The 15,319-nt window shown below is 35.7% G+C and overlaps 1 pseudogene; it reads left to right on the top strand.

The window, feature by feature from the left end:
• LOC129752776 (septin-interacting protein 1-like) overlaps positions 1 to 15,319 on the top strand; it is an 85,317-nt pseudogene that overhangs the window by 35,744 nt on the left and 34,254 nt on the right.

Below are 15,319 nucleotides of genomic sequence, written 5' to 3'. Positions count from 1 at the left end.
TGATTGAGGTTCACAAAATACCGCATCTAGAGTAAATCGTGGAATAAAAAGGCTGAATTTGACAGAAACATTAAGAAAATAGTTCAAAAATTAAACCGATTTCACGGTTTTATTCCACAATTTAAAAAAATCTCAGCACAACAGAATCATCATGCCAAAATTGGTTATTCTTTCACAAACTCCATTTTCTAATTAAATAAATCATTAGATAAATTAAATCATGCCAACTGGAACCCCATGAAACACTTTTTAAGTTCAATAGCTTCTAAAAACTAATTGTTGATGTCCAATGATTTAGTCAAACAATTTATTGGTTTCACCAGTTATATTTACAGCTACTAAAACATGCGATTTTTTCCCTTCTGAGAAAAAGGGGTAAGTTGGAATGAAAATCAAATGAAAACGTTTGAAAATTTATAGTTTCTGCTATATTAGTGATTTAATAAAGTATAAAGCACACATTGCAGTAATTTTGGGTTTTGTTCGAATTAAATTTTTACATTCTTCTGTCAAAAATGTTTAAAAAAAAAAGCATGAGGGTTCCGCATACATTCAGGGGTAAAAAAACCACAATTAATTTTTCAGGTGAAATCATAAAAATCAATGTTTGATGAATGAAATTTTGAAATTAACAAACGCGCGATGCAAAACAATCATATTCCAGCATATGGAAACGAGATTTAAAAAGTGAATCTTTGATTTGCATTTTGATGCATTTTAGCCCAGGGTGGCAACTGAATTATAAAAACCTTTATTTTAAAAAATTTAGTGATTTTCCGAAAAGTATGTTTACACCAACAGTGTTGATATAAGATAGTAAAAGCAATTTAAAGTTTGTAGGTGATATCATTAAGCCAATCGGTCATACTGGGTAAAGTGTTAAAGGGTAAAATGTTAAAATTTGTACACCTAATGCTCTATTTTTTTATTTTCTGTGAGAATCAAAAACTTTTAAAAACTATCTCACGGAACTGAATGTCAAGTTCTGAATGTCACTTTTTTTTAAATGTCAAAAGAATTTTCTTATCTAGAAAGTTTATCAGTTCAACAGAGTCATCATGCCAAAATTCATATATCCTTCCGAAAAAATTCCTTTTTAAATTAAAAATGTTCAAATTAATTACAAATCCGTCAATTAGAGGTGCTAGAGCTGTCAATTTGTATAAAAAGCGTTGAATTTAAATACGTTGTCGTTTCCTTTGTTCCAACTCACGTCACATTTCGGGTAGGTATCACTTGTTGAATAATACCTTAACACCGAGATGCTCTTGTAAAAAGAACTCCCAAGGATCCCAAAACTTTCCAAAGCTTATTTTCCGTGAAATGTCCTCAATTAATTTACCCAGCATCCTGTTATCGTTTTAAACATTACCAAGGTCACAAATTAAATCTGATTAACGAAAAGAGCGCTACACAAAGTCAACCGTGAGGAACTGACTGACCATTCAAGAAAAGGCAGGGAAAAAAGTAGCATCATCATGAAACGGAATGACAGATATGCCATCAGGGTGGGCACAATGGCAAAGATCCTATCTTTCGTATTTTCAATGCCACACGAAGGTCCATCAGGCTTTGGGGTATTTTCTTCTCTCAGCTTTTTTTTACACTTCTAAGTCTCGTTTCCCGCCCGAAGATAATTGAATCCATCCCCAAAGGACCCAATTAGAGCGCTGCCTGCCTGGAAGACTGGAAAACCGGACCAGAACCAAACCGCTTTTGGCTTGTGTGATAACAGAAGAGAAATATTTCTATAAACGAGGCAAACATCTGAAACATCTTCTTTGTCGTCGAAATGGACAGCGCAGAACGGTTTTAATCTCCATTCAAATTAATTAGCTACAGTATGCACTTTTTTCTTACTTCCAAGATAATATCTTCACGAGTTGATGAGTATAACAATCATTTGCAGCTATTATTGCTAACACTACAGGAAGGTGGATAGCCAATGACTCTTCTTTCAGTTCTGATAGAGTGATAGAAAAGGTGTATTTATAAATAAGCAAGGTAAGTCTTATTTTTTTATTGCGCAGTTTCGAATGAAAATACTTTCGTTGAATTATTATGTCTTAATTCCTAGCTTGGGAAAATAAGGGAATTATGGCCAAACTAGGCAAGATGAACAGATTTTTTATTAAAGGCTTATTTTTCTGTTTGGTTGTTCAAGCTATTCATGTTCATTCTTTTCTATTTTATTTCTCCTAATTAAGCAAATGTTGAATCTAAAATTTATTCTTATTATTTTTTGGCTTTATTTAAGAGGTTTTCAGCAGCAGGCTGGTTCGCCTCTATAGTTCTTAATAAGTTGTTTAATAGTAATAAATCATTAACTTAAAAGTAACATTCTAAATCAGGGATGAGCAACCCGTGGACCGCGGGCCGCATGCGGCCCTCGAGACATGTTTGTGCGGCCCGCGAAGCTTTTCTTAAATTTAATTTAATTCACGACTTTTTTTACAAAGAATTGTAAATCATTTTAAAATACTGGTTCAAACAAATTTAAAAAAATTATAAATATGTCAGTAATTTAATCAAGTATGACTTCACTTGTTCGTAGTTGCATTTGCCCCGTAATCATTCAGATTGATAAGTTTTTCTAGGATGTTAAGCATTTATTGTGTTCTATTAAATCCATTTTATTTTTATTGATTGGCAAATCGTCATGTTTGAGTTTTTTCCAATCCATGAAAGCGGAGCGGGAAAGCAAACAAACCTTTAGTGATTTTTTTCTCATTTCAAGCAAATATAAATTTGTATCAAGAATATACTCAGTAGTTTTTTTTTTTTGAAAATTTAATAATTTAATCAAATTTGGAAAAAAGGCTAGTTCTGAACCAAAAGGAAGACTATAAAGAAGTAAATAATTTGTGTTCTTGAATATTGACGGGAATGAGGAAATTTTAATAACAAAAACCTAGGTGAACGATTCTAGATTTTTCACAAAAAAGTGTGTCATCCTGTGATTCAACTTAAAAAGTTTGTGACGATTTTCTGTGATGAGATTCTCATAAATTTCATAAGGAAATCATGCAAAACATTCATTAATTGATTTATTTCACTTGAAAATGACTAACAGTGTCGGACAATAGAATAGGACCACAGCTCAATCCAAAACAGAAAGTGACAAAACTTTGAGAAAAAAAAATCCATTTAAGTACAGCAAACCATTTACAAATTGTAAATTCCATTCTTCGAAGAAATTAAAATCATCCGTAGTTAAAACAATTGTCCTTTATTTATAAATGCGTTTTAAGCATACTTACTGACTAAAATAACGCGACATAAAATAGGACCGGTGGTATAACCCTTATTACGCATCACTTCTCGCACCCGGTTCGGCATCGACTCCACCAGCTTTTGGCACGTTCTTACCGGGATAGCGTACCACACCGCCTGGATTCTCTCCCACAGCTTCTGCTTGTTTTTTGATTTTCGGTGTACACTTTACGTTTAACTATTTCCCATAGGTTCTCTATGAGATTGAGATCAGGGGACTGTGCTGGCCACTTCATAACGTCTACCTTATTATCACGGAACCACTTTTTAACCGTTTTAGCGGTATGTTTGGGGTCGTTGTCCTGCGGAACTGCCACTTTAGGGACATCTCCCACTCGGCGTGTGGCAGCATTACTTCCCGAAGTATCTGGGCGTAGAGATGCTGGTCCATAATCCGGTCGATCCAGTACAAGGGACCCACCCCGTACCAAGAAAAGCACCCGCACACCATGATGCTACCTCCTCCATGTTTGAATGTTTTATTTGTATACTGGGGCATATACGCACAGCCGAGTGGGCGATGGACCCAACTCTTTCCGTCCGAGCCGATGAGGTTCACTTTGGTCTCATCCGACCACAGCACATTTCTCCATAGTTTCTCCTTCTCCGGACCGACCCAATCGAAGTGGTCCTTCGCATACTTCAGCTGTGCCTTCAAGTGCTTAGGCGTCAGCATCGGCACCTTCCGGAGACTTTTTCCTCCTAGTCCCTTCTCCGCCAACCGTCGCTGAACCGTCCGGGAACTCACAGATAAGTTCAGCTCGTCTCTGATCTACTTGGACGCTTTGAAAGGGTCCTTTTGCGAGGTCCGCTTGATTGCCGAATCGTCCTTCGGCGTCGTTTTGCGGGGGCGGCCGGTCAGTTCCCGTTTGCCGGTGCTGTGAAGCGCGTTGAAAACGAAAGTTTTCGACCTTCCTAAGTAGTGGGCAATCTCGCGTTAGCTTTTGCCAGCCTTGTACAGATTCCGGATGATCGCTCGCTGGACCTCCGTGCAATGCTGTGCCCGAACCATCGCTTTTTCGCTGAAAACAGAGTAGGAGGAAGGAAATCTTAATTTTTGTTTGTTTTCATGATTAACATGATTAATTTTATGGGAAATACTTACCAGGACACGAAAATGGACGAACAACACCGAAAACAACACCTTTTCTTCAAATCTAGAGCGCTGAAAATGCCGGAACTGCCGAACCAATGAGCTGATCTTATTTTATGATGCGACTTTTTTCACCCTATGACAGCTTTCTGGTCGAGTAGAACAAACGGGTTGCTTTGATTGCAACAAATGTGCAGTATACAAAGTTGGCATACTACAATAAGTGCTTGCCGCTTGGTGTCGCATATTATTATATTTGAATTGGCAGTTTAAAGGTGATTTGAATACTTTGCATTAGAGCGGTCCTATTCTATTGTCCGACACTGTATGACTTTCTTAATGTTTATTACATTAAGAAAGTCATAAGATTTTTATAAACCAGCTATAGAAAGCCTTTTCCAGTGGTATCTAAATTAAATTAAGAAAAAACCCTGAAATCTGTAAAAAAAACTATAGAGCCATGAACTTAAACTCTAATTTTGACGAAGGTTGCTTAGAAAAATCTGTGCAATTATGATTTTTTTTTGTTATTTTGACAACCTTGCTACAGTAGATATACTAAATTTAAAAACTTTAATAAAAATGTGCACCAGAAAAAAAGGATTTTTACTCTTTGGATTTAAATAACGGTTCAACGACCAAAGCTGAAGGTACGGTGGTTTCATAAAAATATTTTTTTTTTCACTTTAAGCTCCTTAAATTAAAGTAATGACGAATTGTAACAACAGTCGTACTAAAAAGGGTTTTTCCTAGAAAACGGTTCAAATTTTTTTACAAACTATAGAAAAACCTTCAAAAAATTTCATTTTCCATAAAATAGAGAAGTAAATTATGTTTCTGTTACTGGGAATAAATTTTCGTGAAAAAGTTCAAATCGATTAAAAATCTAATTTATTCAAAAATGATTTAGATTTGTTGATGTAACTTTTCAGTTTTGGATTATATTATGCACTTTCTAATAAAAAAAGGGTGGTGATTTCTTTCTACTATACTTTACTCATTTTCAGTTATGTTTTCGTCAAAAATTAGTCGTAATAAAAAATGACTATTAATAACTATTATTTTGAGTGCGTCCCGCCGAAAAGATTTCACATTCAAATTGGCTCGTAGCTTCAAAAGGTTGCTCACCCCTGTTCTAAATCACCTTTTAAATTCAATGCCATCAACCAAATAACAATGATTTCGAATCATTATAAAAAACTTACCTTTCATTCGAATAAAGGCAACATAAATGGAATCAATGGATGGATAAGGTTCTGAATAAAATGTTAACGGTAATTGAATTCATTTTTTGCTAAAATTTTAAGGAATTTCAACTGTTTTTTAAGCTGACGAGAACTAGCGCTAAAAATACACCTAAACATATATTTTTCGACACCAGGAGGCTGCAATGATATAGGATTTCTCTATGTATCATGTGACAAATATCTATTTATTCTCAGATTGAAGCTATTTATGCCTCGAGAGCATTGGAAATGAGAGCTCAGATCTGAGAAATCTTTTTTTTGTCAGATTCAAGCTTTTTTTTCTCAAGGCAAAAAAAAAGATTAAATCTGAGGGAAAATAGCATAAAAACGATATACACCAACACTTAGTAAAAAGATGTTTGTCACACGATACATAGCCAAATCCTGTATCGTTGCAGTGATCTGCTTATTCTGCATACATGTTGGTTCCAAAAATCAGGATCAGGAGAGCACCGGAATACTCAACTATTATCAAAATAATAACTGAAACATAGCTCAACGAGTTATGTATCGTAAACTAGGGGAACTTTGATCAGCGGCCTAGCTTTGATCAACATGACATTTTTGCAGATAAGCATCATTAACCAAGTATGAAGTTAAAATATCTGAAAAATGTTAACTACGTTTGAAAGCCTGTAAATTTAGTTACAAATAAGCTAAATTTAGTTTTTTTTAGGAGATTTTTTATATCGCCTAAAATATAATATTAAAATCTTAAAATGTCTGGTTTTTTGAAGGCTCACAAACAAACATCTCTCCTGATCAATATTAAGCATTTAGAAGCAGATGGGTTGTTTAATGGGAAAGTTCAACTATTTTCTTGGTTTAGGTTAAGTTTAAGTGTTATTTTTATGATCATTCTATGATAAGTTTTGAATAGTAAAAAAACGGTCATTTTCCATGAAAAAGCCCGTAAAGAAAAAATGGCTAAACCCCCTATTAAATGGTTTAGATTGAAGAAAAAAGAACATGAAAACAGTACGAAGAGTAAGCGAATTGCATGAGGGCAAAATTTTATTTGGTTTTGAGGCCAAAAAATAATGAGAAATGTTTAAAATTTTTGCCCCTAAATGTATGCAGCAGCATTGTCCATCTTTCGAGTATATTTGTTTTTGAAAGAAAACGTTGAAAAATTCAATAGAGTACAAACAAAAAATTACCGTTATCGATGTTTTGAGCCTTCTGTGCTTAATGGCATCAATGATATATCTTTTTCAGTTGCAGTTGTGAACTCATAGTTTTCGGCTATAAATTTCTTAGATCTGAGTTATATCTTATTTTAATTGACATTCTTAAATAGGATTGAATTCATTTTCAACGATAAAGAATTTCGTCCTAATTGTCTTTTTTTTTGTAACGTCTTTATTTGAAACGAATCATGCCATTAGGCTTTAAAGAAACCAACTCGTTTTGTTTATTTACAATTGTGTGCTTAAATCTAGTTCATCACTTTTTATTAGAATAGAAAAGAAAATAGATAGGGAAATATGAAAATAAAAAGAATTATAGACGAAGATCAATAGCTTTTAGGAAAAGATATATTTCGAACATGTAGTCCAAGTCTATTAGAGCCAGCACATCTCTCATTGGAACATGGGGTGGTTTTCCTCGGACCCTAAGGGAGTCTATGAAATTCTTTCTAGCGACAAGATGGACCTCGCACGACCATACAATATGCTCGATGTCGTGGTAACCTTGGCCGCAACCACACAAATTGCTGTCAAAACGATAGAAACGATAGAGTACCGCGTCTAAGGAATAATGATTGGACATAAAACGAAAAAATATACGAATAAAATCCCGACTCAAGTTCAATCTATTAAACCATGGTTTAAGGCTTACCTTTGTGATAATCGAGTGGAGCCACCGACCCAACTCATCCTCGTCCCATTTGCGCTGCCAGTTGACAAGAGAGTTTCTTCGAACCAAATAGTAAAATTCGTCGAAGACGATTTCACGTTGATACGTGTCGCCTTCCATCGCCCCCATCCTAATTGTTGTAAGATAAAATAATTATATCTTATTTTGAAATGCATACAACTTTCCATGAAACACGGACATCGAAGTCAACGGCCCAAACCGTACTTCGGGTGCTTCCACACAACAGCATCTCAGGTCACGTTTCACCCCTGCGATCGTAATCGGGATAATTCGTCTTGATCGAGAAGCTCGTCATAATTGGTTAAACATGTTCTTAATGGGGTTCGGTTGTCTCAATCGGGTATCAGGTGCTTGCTATTTCCGAATATATAGAGGTCAGTTAAATGATTATCTGAAATATCCTTCTCTTTTCTTTATAATTTTAAAATATCCTGATTTACCAATCAATACTAATGTTATGAAATCGCTTGGTACATCTTGGTACCTGAAAATTATCACATTTTCGTAAGGTGATGGAAAAAAATAGAGAAACATGAGGTATCAAAGAACGAAAAAACATAAGCCGTAGATATCATGATTTTTTTCGAAAAAGATACAACGGCTCACCGGCAGGACTTTAACCTACAATCTTCGCGGAGCGTATCTTTTTCGAAAAATTCATGATATTCACGGCTTATTTTCTTTCGTTCTTTGATACCTCATGTTTCTCTTAATCTTTTCATCACCTTCGAAAACCTGATCCTTAATTACGTTTGTTACTATATCGTGCGTTTCGTAGGGAAACGTATTTATTGCAACATCTGTCAAAATTTAGAAAAAAAAATTAAGTTGACAGTAATAAGACAAACGTTATTAGAAAGTAATAATATGATAGTTTTCACTAAAAGTGGTTGATTAAACAACTCATTAACATGAAAAAAAAAAATCGGTGAATGTTTCTTTATTTTCTTACCTGTAAGAAGTTTCACCACCGCCAAATTTCCGACAGCTTCTTGGGAACAGTCCTTGATTTGTAGTTTGGCGGCATGCCGGTATAAGTCCAGCGACCCGAATCCGATGTAAAATTGCAGTTTCTTGAGGTCTTCCCTCACAAAAGTTCTTAGAGAAAAAGTAGATGCTTCACTCATGAGGTAAATCATTGCATTTCTAATTTTAAGATTTTTATATTCTACACTTTATTCTAATTAGTGTAGTTCTATTTTTTTTGCACCGGCCAATCAATTTTTTGCTTTTCCAGCTCAAGGGATCCTTCTAATGTTTTATTTATGTTGATTTCGAAGGATTTCATTCGGACATCCATATCGTACCTTTTCCGATAAATGCATTTCTGTTTGTTATTGAAAAAAAAATCATACATAACCACTTTTGATTGTACATTTATTCTTAAATTTACAACTACACTCGATAATGCACTATTTAATTAAATATTCACTATGCCGAGGAAATTGAAAATTTTCCGTTTTTTTTTCCTCAGGAGCAAACAGGCCTAAGTGCAAGTTGAACGAATCAAAGGACGAAAGAAAACCAGATGAAAGAGACAAATTTCCTCATCAAACGATGTTAAATGTATGATTAAAAATAGCACTAAAAATTGTAAAATTTAAATTCGTTATGTTAATTAATTTAATTTATCGGCCTTATCGGTGAAAAATGATGTCCTTTTTAGTAGGGACATCTAAAGATTATGATTTTTTTTACAGAGGGATTGAAGTTTAGATGAAATGAAAGATGGGAAAATGAGCGGGTAGAATTTACTTAGAAGCATTATCATCATATATTAAATTTTTTGTTCCTCACGGGCCAACTACTTTGAAGTGGTAGATACAGATAGAGTTGCATCGGTGCGGTGATTGATCTCTTCATAAAGTTGAATGACCTAACATTTGGCATTATTTGTTTGAAAATTTTAAAATTATGCCAAATATAATATGAATAAAGACTTGCCTCCTTCTTTCCGACTCAACCCAGAAATAAGAGAGGATCTCAATTTATTCGTACGCAAACAACATCTCTTCTTTGTGCTTGATAAGTTCTCGATTTATGCCAATAAATTTGTATGGAATCTTCGATTGGTAAATAATTTTTTAAGCTATACAACGCAATTTATATGGAACTCTCTTTGTCTCTTATTTCTTCACACTGCAATGCAGAAAGTTTTAGTTGGTCCGTGCTGAACAAAAAATCGATCTATGATGATAATGCTTCTAAGTAAATTCTACCCGCTCATTTTCACCATCTTTCATTCCTTCTTACTTTCTATCCGTCTATAAAATTTCACTATCTTAAGATGTCCCTACTAAAACTGCTATTTATATTTTTTTACTTATATGACTGATGATTTCTGTGTGACTGAGTCACTTACCCCGCTGTGGAAAAACGAAGTGTTCCGCACTGCATTTATACATGAAAACGCCACAGTGTTGGATAGTGGTTTATCTGAGCAATACTATGATTTTGAACATGCCAATTTCGTAAGTATTAAGAACAAACTAAATGCTGTAGATCGGTAAACATTAATTCGAAACCAAAACCCAGAACAAGCAGTGGATGATTTCTACAAGATTATATACGATATTTTAGAAACGACAGTACCAAAAAAAAAACAAAGATGTATAAAGAAAAAATCTAAAATTCCAGCATGGTACAACAGAACAATAATAAATCTCAAAAATAGTAAGTAGAAAGCTTCTAAAGCTTTCAAAAAGATAATTGTGATGTGAATCGCTCAAATTAGTTGGCAATATGCGAGCTGTTGAACAAAGAAATTAAAAATTCTTTCGAGCAGTACAACAATTTGATAGAAAATAATATAAAGAAGAACCCTAAAAAATTTGTCAACTTTACCAAAAAAAAGCAAAAATCTCAAAATTTCCTATCGCAAATGAGATTTGAAAGCAGAATAGGAAATACTAAAAACGAAATCAGTAATAGAATTGCAATTGAACGGTTTTCGTTCAGTTTAATTTGCTGTTTGTATTTTAAGAATTAATTACATTTCTCCCAACCACTCATCTGTAACGCAAAATTGAAAGATAAACATTCCAATGATTAATGGAATGCTAATTAATGGATGGAAATAAGAGTCCATTTCGGATACTAAACGTCCCCGCCCTTCTTTAACTTCTCTTCGACTATTCTGTCCTTAAAATCGGTACGGACCCAACCGGAATTAATCCACCAACTAACTAGAACAAGCTCGCCAGTTTCTCAGCTGGCGAATGGAGAAATTAATTCCATAACTTTTTACGACTTCCCTTTTCTCATTTTCCCTTTTTGTTTGCTGTGGCTGGCTGGATCGTTTTCCAGATGGTGGGACGAATACACATTAGGTATATTGCAATTTTCGAGTAATGGCAGCTCATTTGCAAACATTTTATTCGTCCGAAAGCTTCTAAATGTGTTGATTTTTAACTAGAATCCTGGAAAGCTGACGTGATTGCCGGTTTTGATGGGAAGCAAAGTGTGGGGATTGGACCGGAGCTCATGGTTGGAATTTTTATCGTCTCGATTTTGCTGTCGATGGCCTATCAATTTTCCCGGAATTCCCGGCCTTCACTGGCTGTTAAAGTTTTATTTGCTGAAAAATTGAAGCAAATTAAATTTCTATCCTGTTTATTTTGAAGGCTTCAATCAATAAACTGTTGAAATCATCCCACAGGAATAGAGGGGCACTTATTTTGTAAGAAAATAAAGAATTTTATTTATAGACAAGGCAAGTCGATGGCTCTCTGAGACATTGTAGCTCAATAATATTAAAAAAATGATGAGTTTCAGAAATTTCTGGAATTAGGTAGTCTTTTTAAAGGACTTTTTGGTTCCAATATTATCATCACAAAACGTTCTTCAATCAATTAAATTTAGGCATTAAAAATGATGGCCAAGTTAAGTTAGACATAAATTCTGTTTTTCATTTGTCATCGACGAGTGAAGTGCCTGTAGTTTAAAATTTTAAATTAAACCCTGATATTAAACGCCTTAGGATAGGCAACGGCATTTGAAATATCAATAGATACAATAACCACCTTATGCTTTGGGGCAGGGTTGGTCGGCTCTTCTCAAACAACAAAGAGCCGGGAGTAACCAACACTGTTTTCAGTTCGGCTTCCGAGTGTAATCCTCTTTCGCTGATCGTGCTCCACTCGTTACCCGAGTTTACACGAGCTGTAAGTGACTCGGACGGCAAGTGTGAGAGCATTTGCATCCGAGTGGGAGAAAGAGAATTCTTAACAAAGAGCGCCCTGTGTTTCAGTCATACACCTCAGAGTATAGAAGGAAAAAATTATTTAGACTCCCACCACACAACGTAGAAAAAATATAAACAATTTCTACTCCGCTACCATGTCTACTGCTGTTAGCTGTTTTGATTTTTTTTTTTGCAAAAGGTAGCGTTCGAAGAAGAGGTGACAGGTGGTTTCATCAAAAAATTAGGACACCGCGAAGAACAAAAACCAGGATTTTTCAGGACTCCAGTAGATTTGTGGAAATGAAATGCAGCTCTTCTTAGATTGCATAAATTAAGGCGAAATAGCGGTGCAGTATACGCCTTAATTTATGCAGCAGATGAGATATGAAGTTAGGTGGCTTTTAGTTTATACCTTCAAATATCATCTGAACCGAAGATTACCATTGGTTTAAGAGGTTAAACTGTTTTTATTGCAAAATCAATTGCAATTAAGATCAGGACGGCTTCTAGAAAATCAGGACACCGCTGGGAGGTTTGATTCGGAAAGTAGCATCTTTTTTCGTGAACGTACCAAGAATAAACTGAGTTAGCTCTCGAATTATCCTCAGCACATTGCGCTACAGATTTTTCCGGAGAAGGGAGTTCTCTTCATCAGCGGATATGAATACTCTCGCTCACTCTTATGTGTTGACAATCTCACTCTTCATTTCAGTGCGATTTATCTCTCCCCGCACCGATTGGGGGAGCAGACGATAAAAATTGCACTCTCTTTCACTGGACAAGCCGATCTGAGGAGTTTTGCCACCCATGCTTTGGGCAAAACTCAACTACAAGCTTTTCATGTTAAGGATTGTTTGGATTTCCCAACGAAAAGGATACAAGTTTCTAATGAACGCTTTTTTATCATTTTTTTCTATTAGGGTTGAAGCGTTAAATCGTGATCTTTCGGAATCGGTGCATTTGAGGCAATTTCAAAATAACCTAAGGTTTATAAACATGTAAAAATTTGTAAGAATTCAAATTGAAAGAATTCGACAATGCTGAAGAATGCTGTTTATCATTTTCTTCACTTCCAACTGATGATTTAAATCTCTCATCCATTAGAAATAAAATTTTGTTTTAATTCACAAATGTGAAAATTTGCTCACCTATACCAACGCTCCTATCATGAGCTTCATTTAGCTCCTAGCTACAGAAATGAACCGTTCTCATCTCGAAAACTTCTCGACAAAACCAGGCTCTAATTTCTCTGTTCATCGGACAGCTATCGATCAGTTTGCCTTCCATGTATTGACAGACAGCCTGGTCAAGATTTCAAAACGCTTGTCGGTACTAACTAGGACTGGTCGCGTAGTAATTGAACCTATCACTCGGCAGACTGACGAGCACTTCAAACGAAAGGCTTCACAGAGCAACGATTGATTGAGATTGTTTTTCCCTGTACGCAATCAACCTGAGCCGGGCCTTCACTGAACCGAAAATGTGCCAATGGCTTCTTCAAAATCCGAAGGCTGCTCGAGGAATGTTCTTCTCGATGGCAGCTGCATTTGCTTCCTCCCATCAACATTGGGATAACCCTTGCCAAAGCAATGTTCATCCATGTTCCGGAAAAGCCATCCTCAAATATGCTCGATGGAAATGTCATTCAATTTATTTAGAATGGAAAGTGAAAGTGAATCTAACTTCATGGAACGAACGTTTTCCGTAGAGCTGTTTACACTCCTCAGGAATTGTAAGTCAGAAGCTTTCAGATTCGATTTGTTTGCCCTCCCGAATGTATCAAAAGATTATTCACCGTAACCAATCGGAGAGAAGGTGCTCGGTTGGTTCTGCAAATTGTATGTTTTTGTAAGTGCCTACCAGGGGATCAAGATATAGGGTTAATTTATCTGCCCGTCTTGTCGGAATTGAAGGCTTTCTTTAAACGAAGAATCAATAAATCAAACTATACAGTAGAACCCCACTTATACGAGGTAGTCGGGGGTAGGGGCCACCTCGAATTGGTGAAACCTCGGATGACGTTAAATACATTGTAAAATCCTATCTTTTTACTTTTGTTTGGCATACATCCGGGCGCATTGCTCTGTAAATACATGGATTTTGTTATGCTATTCAATCGGTGTTTTGTGTAAACTTTAAAATCGCTGAAAACGTAAGTTCAATAATGTACATTCATAAAAAACAAAAATTAGAAACGTAGCTGACAACAAAACACAGACTTCCAACAATCTAGTACTTCAGTTTCCTTTGTCGGAAGTCCGGACTTCCGAAGACAAATTTAGTGCTGGCACGACAATAGCATAAAAATATTTTTCAACAAAATGGTGACTCGGACAACGCGGAAGTTCGCTCGTAAAACCGGAGCTCAGATAATCGGGGTTCTACTGTAGCAATGTAACGGGTGGCAACTAAAATTTTGGAATTTTTCGAGGCCTCAATACTCAAACATAAACGAGCTCAAAGAAAAATGAGAGTGTTCCAAATAACCCGACATTTGAAAAAGTTATGAGCTGCAGGCTTAAATTGATCCTAGGCTTAGTACAAGGTCTCATGCTAAATTTGGGCCAGATCGGATCACGGGAAGGGATCGCTCAACGAGCCTAAAGTTTGTATGGAATTTTGGGACATTTTGTTCGGAAAGATCACGAAAATCCAGTTTTTCATGAATAACTTTGGTCTTTACGGCCAATTTTTTTTGAAAACGGTTTTTCTATAAGCCTTAACTATGAAAAATATTTCATCCGAAGACTGCATTTTGATTCAAGTTAAGACACAAAAGTTATTAAACCTCAGAAAATAGTTATCTTTGTTAAGGGTGATATTCACCAGTATTAATGAGACTCTCATTAATACTGGTGAATATCACCCTTAACAAAGATAACTATTTTCTGAGGTTTAATAACTTTTGTGTCTTAACTTGAATCGAAATGCAGTCTTCGGATGAAATATTTTTCGTAGTTAAAGCTTAAAAAACCGTTTTCGATAAAAATGGCCGTAAAAGACCAAATTTATTCATGAAAAACTGGATTTTCGTGATCCTTCCGAACAAAATGTCCCAAAATCCCATACAAACTTTAGGCTCGTTGAGCGATCCCTTCACGTGATCCGATCTGACCCAATTTTGGCATGAGACCTTGTACTAGACCTAGGTTAAATTAAAGCCTGCACTGCGTAACATTTCACGAAATTGAAATTTCTCATACAAATTTTGGGCAGTCTAGTGTGTATGTGTTAGCTTTTCTTCTTCTCTTTTAGCCAGTATTTTTTGTTTTGTTTATGTTTGCCAGTTTAGCTCAAAATTCCGTCGAAACAAGAAGCGTTTCGCGAGCGTTTTGGACGACGAAAGTTACTTCCCACTTTCGAAGACGCACATCTCAGGAAACGATCGATGCTATTCCAAGGATAGTATGTATTATGTATGTTTGACCCACCAGTGGCTGATAGGTCTTTCGACCCGAGTAGGTACGGGAAGTCTCGATCGCACATATAAATATTGTTCATGCTTAACTCATCAACAATAATTGCAGCACTACCAAGGGGTCCGTTACCACTGGTTTGGGACAGGTTTGACTCATCTTACTCCCTTCCAACTGTTCGAAACAAATAAAGAATCCTGAAAAATTACCTAAGTAACCTGCTCAA

This window comes from Uranotaenia lowii, chromosome 3, assembly GCF_029784155.1.
Source record: "Uranotaenia lowii strain MFRU-FL chromosome 3, ASM2978415v1, whole genome shotgun sequence".
Taxonomy (NCBI): Eukaryota; Metazoa; Arthropoda; class Insecta; order Diptera; family Culicidae; genus Uranotaenia; species Uranotaenia lowii.
Note: the sequence above shows the minus strand (reverse complement) of the source record. Positions and strands in the feature narration are given on the sequence as shown.